General features: G+C 39.1%; 1 long non-coding RNA gene across 1 annotated transcript in view; it reads left to right on the top strand.

Moving 5' to 3' along the window:
• The first annotated feature begins 2,586 nt into the window (after positions 1-2,586).
• The window catches only part of LOC311605283, a 62,996-nt gene continuing 51,532 nt past the window's right edge, over positions 2,587-14,050 (top strand). The window contains exon 1 of the long non-coding RNA XR_014781878.1: positions 2,587-2,670. This is a non-coding gene — a long non-coding RNA (uncharacterized lncRNA). The remainder of the gene's footprint in view (positions 2,671-14,050) is intronic.

Raw genomic sequence — 14,050 nt, 5'->3', positions numbered from 1 at the left:
CAGGAAGCAAGCATGTCTGACAGACGCTGAGTCTAAGTGTTTACTCACCGTGTATTTCACGACAAAGTTTTCTCCTTCCGTCTGGAAGGATTCCTGTCAGGCCATAGGATGAATCATTGTTTCCCAGAGTTTTTTTTTTTTTTTTAAACTACAAGCACCCATCAGTGACATATATAATCTCATTAAAAATTAATATGATAAAGAAGTCATTTTAAAGAGGAACAAAATTTTTTGTTCTTTTAAAGCACCTTTAAATTCTTTAAAAAAAAATACTATAACTGAAGTGTCTCCTCCCTCCTCTGCTTCCAGTCCCCCATGCCCCAGGTCCCCCGCTTCTCCCAGATTTCTCTTATAAAAAGGGCAGACATCCCATGGGTATCAACCAAACATGACATATCAAGTTGCAGTAAATCTAGGCACCTCCCCTCATATCAAGGCTAGACACGGCAACCCAGTATGAGGAAAAGGGCCCCCAAACCAGCAAAAAGAGCCAGGGACAGCCTCTGCTCTCGCTGTTAGGAGTCCCACAAGGCCAAGCTACACAGCTGTAACATATATACAGAAGGCCTGGGTCAGTCCTACGCAGGCTCCCTGGTTCAGGAAGAGAAACAAAATTCTGAGATCAGTATATCTTTAACAATAGCTGTATCAATTTTTAACTTCCTCCTTCCTCCCTCTCTTTCTTATTACTTATATATTTATTTTTGAGGCAGGCTGGTCTGGAGGTTACTAACTGAAAATAACCTTTTAACCTTTGAGGTCTACTCCTCAAGTTCTGGGATGTATGACAAGCTCCTTTATTGCAGTTATTTTTGTTTTTATATATTGTTTTTATATGTATTATCTACTGTATATTTACATTTTTGGATTTAGAAAATATTTAGATTTTTCTGAATTTTGTTATATAAGAAAAAGCATAACCTACTGAAGAATCAGTTAATCAATATAGGGATAAATAGATATTAAAATACACAGTAAAATTTAATTCTCTGTAGTGCGTGCATCAAGCCTTGACAGAAAGTTGCTTTTGTTCCTATACTTAGAATTCTTACAATTGCTCTAAAAAAGCTAGCTTATTTTTGTAATCTTTTTCTTTTGTTCCTAAATGGTTGGGTATCAGAGGATTCAAGCTGCTATTTCCAAGCAGCTATCCACAAATAACATACTGAGTGTTTGGAAAGTCTATACTGCTAATGAGTTCTAAGTCAAATTGGATAAAATGCTATTATAATTTTCAATTAAATACCAGTTTTTAAAAGATTAGAAACACATTGATGGGATTGCCGTAAGTTTTGGTCAGATACACATAATTTATAAAATTAATCTGGGTCATCACACAAAACCTTGGGAAGCTCAGGGAGCAGGTTTGAGAAAGAAAAAGAGGCTTGAACGTTGTAGGGTCTTGCCCGCTGGGTAGGAGAGTTTTAGCTAATCGGCTTAGCATCAGCACACGTACAGATCAGCTTCTGTTATCTGTTGCGATCTGTGATGACTCAGGTAAGATTTGTGCTCACAGGAAGGAGTGGGTCACGTGATCACTACTTGGTTGTCAGAGAAAGTCCATTATGGAGTTGACAGTCCCATTTAAGCTCATACCTCAGGAAGAGGAAGGAAAAGGGTGCTGCCTTCGGAAGGCACTGAGTGAATATGAGTAACACGTCTTAACTCATAAGCTTTCTCGGTTCCCAATTAGTCACTCATTATTAGAATTAAATTATGTAATGCATGACTAAGAATGAGATTATGTAAACCTGAACAATAAGCTAAACATTTGACTAGGAGGATTAACCTGGGTCGAAGAATGCACAACTGAGTGCGTGAGTCATGAGAACACCTCTCTGATCACTATTGGCTGCCATGAATGTTTACTTGATTAAAAACTCTTGGTGGCTCGAACACAATCCTCATTTAAAGACTAATGCACAAACAGTCATTTGAGTTACCAATTTAACATGCCCACTCTTTCTACCGGAGAGATATTTTGCTTCTTAGCATTATGATGCCACTTTTCCATGGCAGCACTATCTCTGCTTTTGTTTGTCTCAAGAGAAAGAACATGTATAACTGTAGAGATGAGCCAAAAGGCTGAGATCCCAAGGAACAACCTGGACCAAAGAAAAACCAGGATCTACGAGGAGGGTAAATCTGGGAGAAATGGAGTTGCGGTGTATAGGGTCAAACTACATCTTAAGCCACTACTGTTTGTATATTTAAAATGAGCCAATATCCATTGGATCATTTATGCTATGACACACTGGGGTTACTTGATTGAGGAACCACCCTAACTGCTCCATTACCAGATGAACCTTTGTCAGGCCTGCAGGTTCACGAACTGATATACGGACTGTAAGTTCATCTTCATGAATAGCTGCTTTGTGCAAACAGGAGCTAGACTGGAAGACAAGTTGTAGACATGTATGTTTGTTGGAAGATGATCTGATGTATTTTGATGCTAATTACTGCTTGCTGTCTCTGTGACCAACCTTTTGCTTAATAAAAAGCCATCCCACCTGGGCAGGGCAGAGGAGATAGGTGGGGCTAGGAGAGACAGGGGAATTCTGGGAAGAGAGAGACCTGAAGGGAAGAGAGGAAGGCCGCCATGAGTTAGATGGAGGAGAAGCACACGGCCAGCGGCATGGATGGAGAATCCGGCCCAGATGAGGAATGATGGCAAGTGTTTGGGATTATGGATGGGAAGGTAACTTGATAGGAGTTATTAGAAGCAGATGGCATGGGATTGGGGCAGGGATCCCATGTCTGCCCCACTATGGGAGATAGTTCAGAGGATTGATATCTGCCCTGCCCATCTAAGCCCCAGGTTAACTAAGGCTATTTTAAAATATAACAAGTGTCTGTGTCTTAATTGATTGCTAGCCGGGCCTACAAGTAATAGATGTAATTAAAATATAATATACATTAGTATGTTAGATGATTGGATATGCATTCTTTGGGGGAAATCTTAGCATTACTGTTGAAATACATTTACTACCTAGGTAGCAATTTTTAAGTCAGAAAGAACATTTTTGCCATTAAAAAAAGTTTTTTTTTTTTTGAGACAAGGTCTTACTGTGTCTCTGCGACTAGAAGGTCCATGCTTGTGTGTATCCCAGGGTGGTCTTGTCCTCTGGGATGCTGGGACTGTAAATATATATATGCGCTACCTCCTGGCAGAAGTGACCACCTTGGTTTCCGTTCCTGTCTCCTGAGTACATTTTTCTGTCCTCTACAGTTTTTAAATTTAAATTTACCGCATCATCACCTTGCATAGTTTCAAAATCTATTAATGCTTTCAACTTTGGTTTATTTATTTTTTTCTTCGACAACAGGAATTACAACTGTATTAGGCCAAGTCTGTGCTAAGTTTAGGCACTGGTTTTGTGTATAGCCTACTTGTACATCTGTGGGCTTTTTTTTTTTTCCCTTTCTAATTGGGCTGTGCATTAGTTTCACCTCAGTAGTTTTAAAATAATGGTTCTCAAACTTTAGTGCGCATCATTTCACTTGGTAAAACTGTAAAAGATTCCTAGGCCAACCCCAAGTTTCTGACTCAGTAATTCTAGGGCGGGGCCCCCAATTTTGCATTTATAACTAGTTCCAGGCCATACTGATACTATTGGTCTACAGACCACTGCTTAAACATTGTTTTTCATCCCTTATGACTTAAATCGGAATCTTCTGAGGAGGGGAGGGTTTAAGGCTCCCCAGATGATTCTAATGGAAAGCCAGGCTGAGAGCTATTGTCCTAAACAGAGGAACACGGCTGGGTTTTATTTCCTGCTTAAGAACTTACAGAGGTTCATAGTTCCAATAAAACATTCCCTTTCACCTCCCACATGAACCCTTGACCCACACATTCTATCTCACTAGGAAAAGTCAATAAACTTAAATGAGAGAAGGGACTAAAGTTGATTACCCAGGAGAGTCACTGGCTGAGGACCAACTCTCTCTGGTCTCAAGAGCTATAGATACGTCTAGAGAATTTTTGTAATTATATTATTGAGGTCCAACTAGCAAATGTGGATAGTTCAGTGACGGGGAGCTAGATGCATAGATTATGCAGAAGATTGAAAATTGCAGGAAGGGCCAGAAGAGGTGTTGACGTTATCAGGGCTCAGGAGCCTGGGTTTCGGCAAGGAAGCTACAACTAAGATGGACTTAATTAGCGGTCACTATGATATTAGTCAGCGTTCCAGCTTCTTGTGTCTCTGGAATAAACAGTTGAACAGAGACACAGATGGTAACAAGCAAAGCGAGAATTTATTAAGGAAGGATACACTTCCCAGGGAGGCTGCAAACTAAAGCAAAGAGAAAGTTCAGTAGCTTGAAGGCCCTGCTCTACAAGGAATTTGGGCTTTAAAAATTTTGCAACCTTCCTCTCTTTCTGTCTGTCCTGTTGTGTACATGTGCCACAGTGCACATGTGGAGGTCAGAGGGCACACAGTTCTGGGAAGTCTGCTTTCTCTTTTTTCACCATGTGGACCTTGGGATCAAACTCAAGTTGTCAGACGTGGTGGCAATGGGGCCGAGCAGCAAGCCCCTTCATCCACGTAGCCATCTTTCCGGGCCAGAGTTCTGGTTTCTGTGTTACTTTAGTGTGAATTTTTTGGCTCATTTGCAGTGTGGGCTTTTTTTTTTTTTTTAAGTTCTATTGTACAATTTCAATGTGTCACATGCATCATTAGCATCTTGCATTAATCACTTCTCTGTGACAAAACACCATGACCAAAGCAACATATAACAAAAACAAACAAACAAACAAGCAAGTTGGACTTTGGTTCCAGGCCACCATGGCAGAGCAAAGGCTTGGCAGCAGGAACAGCTTTGAGCTCCTATCTCAAACCACAAGCAGGGGCCTTAGAAAACCCTGAGGAAGGTAGGAGGCTTTTGAAGCCTCAAAGCTTCCCCATCAACAGGCCTTCTTCCACAGGGTCACACCTCCTAATCCTTCCCAAACAGTTCTGCCAACAGGGGACCAAATATTTAAATATATGAGCCTATGGGGGCTATTATCATCCAAACCACCACACAGCTCAATTCTCAACCCACGCTCTTCATTATTAGAATGAGCCTCAAGTCACCTTCAGCCACTCTGGAGGACCCCTGCATCTATGCTAGTGACACTAGCCAGTTTAAGCCCACTTCAGGGATGGGAAGCCTTGCTCTTTGCCATGTTGTAAGACGTGGCTCAAATTCTTCCAGACCCTTTTCTTTGTGGTATTTCGCCATCTCAACTCTCACCAGGGAGAGGCAGCTGCTGCCAGGGATACACCCAAAGCAGAGAGCGATGTGAGATGGGGTGGGGTGAATATTCCCCCCCCCCAACCCCCTCTGCCGAGTGAGTGAAAATAAATGTTAGTTCTATTGATTATATATAAATCGCCTAGGAATAGTACAATAGTCAAGACTTTCCTAATATATTGGGGCTTTGATGGTATAATTTCCAAACTGTCTTCCTTCTTCGACTTTTGCCTTTCTTCAAGCTCTCAGATGCAATTGCCTCGTAGAATATATTCCAAAGTGTAATTTCTCTGATTAGATTCAGGTCTCAAAGACCTGGATATGATGACTCCCACCTCTTTCTCCAATTTTACCTGCAATTCTCAGTGCGTGCCAGATTTTTACTAAGTGCGTGCCAGATTTACTTATTTGTAAATAAGACAAATATCTTAGAAGTCTATGAAGACACGTGCTCCTGTCCCCCAGTTTGCTGGCTAGATGCTCATCTTTCTGGTCTCATTTAGAAACATTCTTCTCTCTGGAAACTTTTTATGACCACACAACTGGAAGTGACCCTCGTTCCTCGCAGCTCTTTATTATTTTCAAATTTGTCCTGCCTGCTTTTCTTCTGTTTCTAGTTAGGATTGCTCATCAACTAGGGCCTACCGGAATGACAATTGACACCAGAGTCTAGGAAACAAGCTGCTGCGGCAGCAGACTTTTTAGCCTCCAGATTTGATCAGGCACAAAAAGAAAGATATGACCCTGAGAGCAAAGTCAAGAACCAGCATGCCATTCTTGGATAGTGTAGGGTTTTTGGTTTGGTTTTTTTTTTTTTTTTTTTTTTTTTGCTTTTTCTTAACTGATGAAACTGGGATGATGACCATTCGTGCATGCTGCTTCATTCCAGCGATGGTTAGAATCTCTGTTTGGGGTTTTAATCTAATCTTAACACATGCTTGTGCATGTCATGTATATGCTTTTGGTGCACATGTGCAGTCTCCTCCGGCTAACTAGTAACCTACTCCAAACACTGTCTATCAGCCTCCTTTTTTGGGCAGGTTCAGTTACCTGTGGCCAACCGCCACCTGAAAATTCTAAAAGGCAAATTCTAGAATGATTCAAAAAGCTCAAATCGAACACTCTTTTGGGTAGTGTGATGAGGCTCAGACAATTAGCTGTATCCCATGGTATGAGAATCATCTTACTGTCCGATGTATCCATGATGTACAAACTCTTCTCCCATCACTGTTGCGATATTATTACTGGGGGTTTTTATACCCATGCCCCAGTTCCCAAAAATAACAGCCCTGAGACTATTATTTATGAATAAATGCCTAGGCCACAAGCTTTGGCTTCTTTCCTGACCAGCTCATAACTTATCTTACCCATTTACTCTACACCATGTGTGCCACAGGGCTGGTTACCTCTCCTCAGTTTCATGCATCCATTTTTTTCTCAGAGTCTAGGTGAATCTTCCCATCACTCTAGCCCAGAGTTTCTCTCTCTCTCTCTCTCTCTCTCTCTCTCTCTCTCTCTCTCTCCTGGAATTCCTACCTCTTATTTCCTGCCTCAGCTAATTGGCCATCAACATTTTTATTGACAGGTGATGCTTCCATACAGTACACAAGAGATTTTTTTTTTCTCTACACATATAGCTGTAATTGTATATAAAGTTTAGTTCTAGTGGTGGTTTGAAGTAGCTACTTGTGTCTCATAGCCTTGAAGGATAAGACAAGAAGACCAGGGTGGTTAAGTTTTATAGCAAGATTTCAAAAAGATTCTTCTAGTTTCTAATGCTAACTCAACTAATCCCTTTTCTTTACCAAAAGGGTTGTCTAAAGGTTGGGATAGTGCATATATGGACTTTAGGACATGGACAATCATTTCTTTGATTTTCTTTTAAATCATGAAGTGATTTAATATGCTTCCTTGCCTGGAAGGGTTTAGACTCCCAAGCTGCTCATAAACAGGACTCTCGTTTCCCTTATTGACATGCCAAACTCTCATTTTGTGTTAGCCACAAGTTTGCTAGGGCCTAGCTGAAGACACTCTCTTGAATTCTACCATGAACCTTGTTAATGATGCCATTATTTGAATAGTGTATGGAATTAATTTTCCAGTTAATTTATCTTTCTGCCCCATTTCCATAGCATCATCAGAGGCTCTTTCCTGTCCAGATTGACTGATAGTCTTGTCTGTGACTCTATACCTATGGTGTCAGTTCATGTTCAGAAACACAGTCATGATGTTATAGTGTGATACATATCTATATATAAGTATGTTATATTTTTTATCGTTCATTAGCAACACTTCATAAAATTGTGTCTTTTCTAAGAGGGTCATTTTGGGGAACCTCTCTAACAGTTCCATAATAAGGAATAACTGCCCAGCCTTAGTCCAGACCTGAGTGGGTGGTCAACACCATCTGGGGCCTATTAATGAATTGGCAGCTTTAGCATCATATACTGATCTTAAAAAGTACTGTTCTTTGGCTCATCCAACTCCCTTAGAACCTGAGGGTATTGCCATGTTTAAGAAAAAATGATGGGAAACATTCACTAAGGGGCTCATGGGTAAGACTGAAAGCCAGATGTGAGGTGGAGGGTGTGCCTCTGCTGTTGTTCTGGAAAGGCTGATCCCTGGGTGTTTGGTTTTCTGCAGTAGGGTGCGGTGTGGCCGCACTTTGAGCGACTCTTCTGCAGGTATGGATTCTGGCTGAGGTGGGGTGAGCAATTGTAGTTTTCCATTCACTTAATCCCCAGGGGTGGTAGGAGAAACTGCTCCCACGTAAGTCCATTGTTCTACACGAGGGTCCTTTCTGGAAGCTATCTGTGACTAAGCCCCACCCCTCCAGCCCATCGTCCATTTTATTCCAAGGCTGGCTTCTCTGTATTAACTGCTTTTCTGATTAGATAAGCAAGAATGGTTCTCTCCTTTCAACTTAATCCTACTAAATGCAAAAGGCAACATTTCCCTTGATTTCCACAAGCCCTTCATACTCATTAAAAACCCTGGCCAGAGTGTGGCAGGAAAGTGAGCTGGATTCAAAGACCTTTGGCCTACTAAATTTGCTTATGAGCTTCAGTTCATAATTTTTAAAGCTTTCATTATTTATTTTTTATCAGTGGTGCATACATTTTGAGGTTTAGAAAGTCAATATTTTCGGGGGGGAGTGCTAGAGGCATAATTAAAAAATTTTTAAAATCTGCATTTACTCCCCCTTTTTTTCCTCTTCTTTTCTCGTTCCTTCTCTCTTATACTTCCTCCCTCCCTTCCTTCTGTCATAGACTCATGAGTGCTGGGATTTGGAATCCACCTTTTGACACCCAAGATTCATAGTCTTTGTAGACAGTTTTCCATTTCTTCTGGTGCTCATATTTTTTATTTCTAAGGAGCATTTTTCTATGTTGTTATTTCTTGGTGTTTTCCACTTTGATTTATGATTTTTTTTCCCCCACTTTCTTTGAAAGAAGATGGAATATCTCTTCTCTGGTGTCTCCATAGTCACCTTCACGTAATCCCAATTTTTTTTTTTATTGGTCTTTCATATTTACACTTGCTCTCATCGGTTTTCTGTTCTTGTAACAGAGGAGCAGAGACGGCGAGTGGGTGCATGCACACTAACAAAGCACAAAGGCCGACTCACTACAACAGCGTGCATCATGCAAGCTCACCCACTACTGAGAAATCATTCTTTCCACTCTCCCCTATGACCCACAGCCCTCATTAGGCAGTCACTTCCCATCAGTAGCTCAACAAGCATTTGCATTTCAGCACATGAACTGTGCTGGACACATCCAAACTGTAACAACTGGGAAAACATTATTGACACTTGAGTTATATGATTTAAGGGTTCATTCCCTTTCTCATACATTACAATTGTTGTGTCCGCACGCCCCCTCCAGCCCCCCCAAAGTCAATATCTCACTTCCTTTGGCTTACTCTTCTGTATACGTCTGCTGATCTTCCCACTAATTCTCTGTCAGGGGTATGAATCTCTCCACGATATTAACACACAGCAAATCACATCTTAATTCCATTCCCCCCGCCCCCTGTCCTCACCATAGAGATACCCTCTTCTGGAGCCCTTCTAGATGGGCCTTTCTGCTTAGCTGTCCACAGCTCTTTCCTGGGCTGGAGTCTCTTGTTTCTAGAACTCCAGGTTTTCAGGATCACGGTTTGTCACCTCCGTTTCCCATCCCTAGCTTTGTGGGGTTAACAGTTTGTCGAGGGGGAGCTTCCGTCTCTCTCTTCTAGGCTTTATTTGAGTGATCATTTGGCTCGTGTGTTACTTTCATTCTCACGTTCCCGAAAGCGATTTGTACTCAATCCCCATTTACTGTGAGATTTGCAGTCCCGAGATGCACCTGTGGCTTCCTTCCTAGTGTCTTTCTAGTTTGTCTTCCTGGGAGTGAAAAAACTGTTGTTCTTTTCTGGGGTCAGGGAGGGCCGGATCTGTGGAGGTTCAGGATTGAGGGAACTTTGCTTATGCAGATTTTCAACACTTTTTTTTTTGCTTCACAAACACCCACACTCTCTTTCACAGAGAAACCAGGTGTCTCCAGTTTTTCAGTTCTTCTGGGGTCTTGTAGTTTATATTGCTGTGGTTTTTTTTTTTTTTTTTAGTTGTTAAGTCAACAACCACTTATTCTGCTTTTTAGCGTGTGGAATTTTGCTGTTGCCATCTGCTCCTGATCCTATATGCTGTTGCTCTTTTAATTTCTTCATTATTATTATAGTCTGGAGGGACATGGGGAGGCAGGGAGAGGAAACTATGTGTGTGCAGTTAGCTTCTCATTTTTACTTGAAAGTCTTGACCACTGGTTTTCATATCATATTTGTACCAGAAACTTTGTATAATTGATACATAGTGGATCCTTTAGGTTTAAGGATTTTTGACCCTTTTAACAAACCCAGAAACTTAATCGTAGACATCTGCTATGTGTGGAAAGAGCAGTTTGCTAAAATTCAGGAATTTCACTGGCATCTTTTTTTCAGATTCCTAGAACACCCCGTAATTGTTTCTCTTACTTTTAATCCCCTCAAATAGTAAGGTTAGTTTTCATCATACTAGACTGTCTCACCTTCCACTTACTTTAATTTGGTATGCGCACAGTGTTTAGATGCCTGATTTTGTTTTGTAGGGCTTTATGGTATTGCAATTTAAGTGCCTAATAATTCACAAAGGCATCTCATGGCATTAAAATGAGGAATTTTAAGCTCAGCTCTCATGGAAAAAAAAACACCTGAAATTTAGCAGGTGATTTTTACCCCCCTCCAAAGGATTCCTTCAGGGATGCTGACTGAGTCTAAGATGAAATGTAACTGCATATAACAAAATCCTGGCAATTGCCAGACAATGGAACATCTGTAGGAATAGAGACATTTTAAAGAAATCTCTAAACAAGAGACCTGTATTTATTTTTTAAAGTCTTGTATGTGTAGGAGACTTCTGATATTTGCACAAAATCTACTTTAATCAATAGCATCTTAACCCAGAGATGATTTATTATGAATTTTCAGGTTTGTTTTAAAGTTGTTCTACGTTTATCTATCTATCTGGTGTGCGTGTGTGTGTGTGTGTGTGTGTGTGTGTGTGTGTGTGTGTGTGTTGGGTGCATTCATGTTATTGTATTTTTATGGTGGCCACAGAAGATAACTTGAGGGAAGGGAGTCAATTCTCTCTTTTCATCTTGAAGGAGTTCAGGGGTTATTTTTCACATATGTGTCCATTTAGAAAGATTTTTATTCCAGAAAACAGACACACAGAAGAGAGATGGAGGAGTCTAATGAACTTCTGTGTCCCTGTTGTGTGTCTTCCACAGTTTCCAGCATTTTCAGTCACATTCCATTTGTTCTTCACTCTGTGATAGGCTGCCCTTATCACCACTTTTCTTGATACAATAATCCAAATGTTGGGTAAGCTCACTCCTAAATGCATCCATATATATTATAAAGTACAATTTTTTTCTTATTTTTACATATCTAGGGTAGCAATTGCTTAACATATATTATGAATATCTGTTTTCCTCCTAATACCACTTTTCATTGTGCCGTGTTTGGTAATAAGGATTCAAAGTCCATACATTACATACAGTTGATACCATTTAAGCTTTTTCTTATCCACTATAATTTGTTTACCTTTTTAGAAATTGCTGTATCTTTCTAGAAGGAACTGTCACTGTGTTCTCTCAGCATTTTATGGATAATATGTTTAACCTGTCCCTGTATTTCCCACTTTACTTACCATGCTAGCTTTCTATTGCTATGACAAATTTGGAGACAGCCAACTTGAAGAAGGAATGATCTATCTTGCTTCCAGGAGTTTATTTTATTTTGTTTCAGATGTTTCAATCCATGGTCACTTGGCTCTGTTGTTTGCAGGTGTGTGGCGAGACAAAGAAGCTTGGTAGGACAAGGTGGGAGATTAGTGCTCATTCCAGGGGCCAGGAATGGGAAGCCACAGACAGACAGACAGTCAGACAGACAGACAGACAGACAGACAGACAGACGGACACACAGAGAATATTGGGGACAAAATATAGCCCCAAGGGCATACTCCCTAGGCCCACTTCTCTTCAGTTGAGCTCTACTTCCTAAGGATTTGTCATATCCCAATAGCCCATCAGATTATGAACTGACTCATCCATGGAAAGTCCGCTGGTAACCCGAGAGTCTTATGAGAGTCTAACAATCTCTCCAAAGCCCCATCTTACATTGCTACATTGAGAACTAAGCCCTCAACACAAGAGCCTTGAGAGGACATGCCAATCAAAACACTTAAGCTTTGTGGCTGTTTCTAGAAAACTGATTTGATTCTGGTTAAACTTGTATTATTTTTATTTTTTTGGCAGAAATGCTAGGTAGATGGTAATCTGTGATCTCTGTTATGTTCATCATAGAGCACATGCCTGATTGCATATAAATGCATATATATGCACATATATATTATGTGACAGAAAGTTTTGTATTTCAAGCATTAAGAAAAACTTAGATAATAACACTATTGCAGGAAATTTACAAAAGGTGGACCACACTAGTATCAAACATATATATATATATACATATATACATATATGTATATATATATCATGTGTGCATATATATTTGATACTAACATGATCCACCTCTTGAGAATTTCCCAAAATAGTTTTATTATCTAAATTTTTCTTAATGCTTGAAAAATGAAACCTTCTGTCATTCTTTTTGCTTCTGTTGTGCAGAATTGCTTCTTCATTAGCAGTTCTAAAGGAGTTCTTCAACCAGTCACCTTTCTATGTACATATTTTTTCAACCTGTTGATCTCATGGAACCTCTTAGGCATCTATCATTTGGCACGACTGTATTATCTTGGTGGGGCAGGTCGGTCATGGGTAAACTGCACATGGGGGGGGGTGGGAGTTAAATAGGGACCCTTTATATTTTCTTTTCAGTTTTAGAAACAATAGCCAAGCAAAGTATAAAAATTGCAAATGAATTCCTTTCCCTCATTTCTTTCATAAAAACAAATGAGAAAGAGCATTAGAAATGCAATTTTATTTAACTATTTATTAATACACTTAAAATTTAAATATTTTAAATTTAAAGATTTAAATAAATATGTATTTATATATACACACATATTATTTAACTATTGCTTTATTTAGGTTTTTAATGTTATTGTTGATTGATGCAGTGTGTTTATATAAACTTACAGACAGTTATAAAGCCATCACCAAAATAAGTTTCAGAACATTGATACTGTTTAATCATTAAAAAACAAGATAGTAAATCTCAGTCATGGTCTTGGTTTGATACAAAAAAATTAAAGAACCTCAACACTGGTGCCTATGGGACCAGATTGTAGTATAACAGAAATTTTGAATGCATCCACACTAATTGATGACTTCTGATAATTGTATAAACTGATAGCTCTACTATGAAAGTTTTCCGCTCTTATTCTTCCTCTCTCCCCTCTCTTTGTCTCTGTGTCCGTCTCTCTCTCTCTCTGGGATACCCCTCCTACCCACTTTCCTTCTCTCCCCATGCTAATTTAATAAACCTCATATAATCTAAAAAAAAAAAAAGAAAGAAAGTTTTCCTAGTTTTATAAAACAAAATAGGTTCAGAGACCTCAGTCTCCTACCTGAAGAAAATACACTGGACCTTTTAGCTTGTCCTCTTCTTTTGATGGTTCCACATTAACTCAGGTTGTGGTATTTGTGTTTGTCTAAAAGCTATCCCCTCTGTTAACTATATGTAAATAAGTAGTATAGAATTGGTAAAAGCATATTATAAAAATAAAAAATTTCAACATTATGTAGACTTCGTCTAACCAACTTTCTATATTTATGTAATTATGTCCACTAGGAATTAGCTTTTTGTGTTTCCAAATTTTGAAATTTCAACATATTAGTTACAAAGTTTTCTTTTTTATTTCTATGTTCTTTTAAGATTGTTAAATTTGTACTTAGTTGCTTTAATTTTTTATTAAGCAATCTGCACTATTGAATGACTCTATGTGGCATCTTGAGAAACCTACATTTTAACATGACTCTTTCTAGTTCTTGTTATTATCTACTAAATAAATAATTAAAAATGTTTACTTAAAGACTTTTTTCTTTGACAACTTTGTACATGTGTATATACATTATACACTTCACCATAATCACTCCTTATTATATCCCTTTCCTCCTTGCAGTGTATTTTAAAAAGACATAAATTAATTTTAATTAAAAAAAATAAGAGATTTCTAAAAGATAATATTTTATAAGAGTATGTTTTATTCACTATTGTAATGCCATGGATAAGAAAATTCTAAAATAACTGATGTGCAGGGAAACACAAATTA

Source organism: Acomys minous (genome assembly GCF_964271855.1).
Source record: "Acomys minous genome assembly, chromosome: 9".
NCBI classification, from domain to species: Eukaryota; Metazoa; Chordata; class Mammalia; order Rodentia; family Muridae; genus Acomys; species Acomys minous.
The sequence above is the reverse complement of the archived record's forward strand: the minus strand, read 5'-3'. Positions and strand labels throughout refer to the sequence as shown.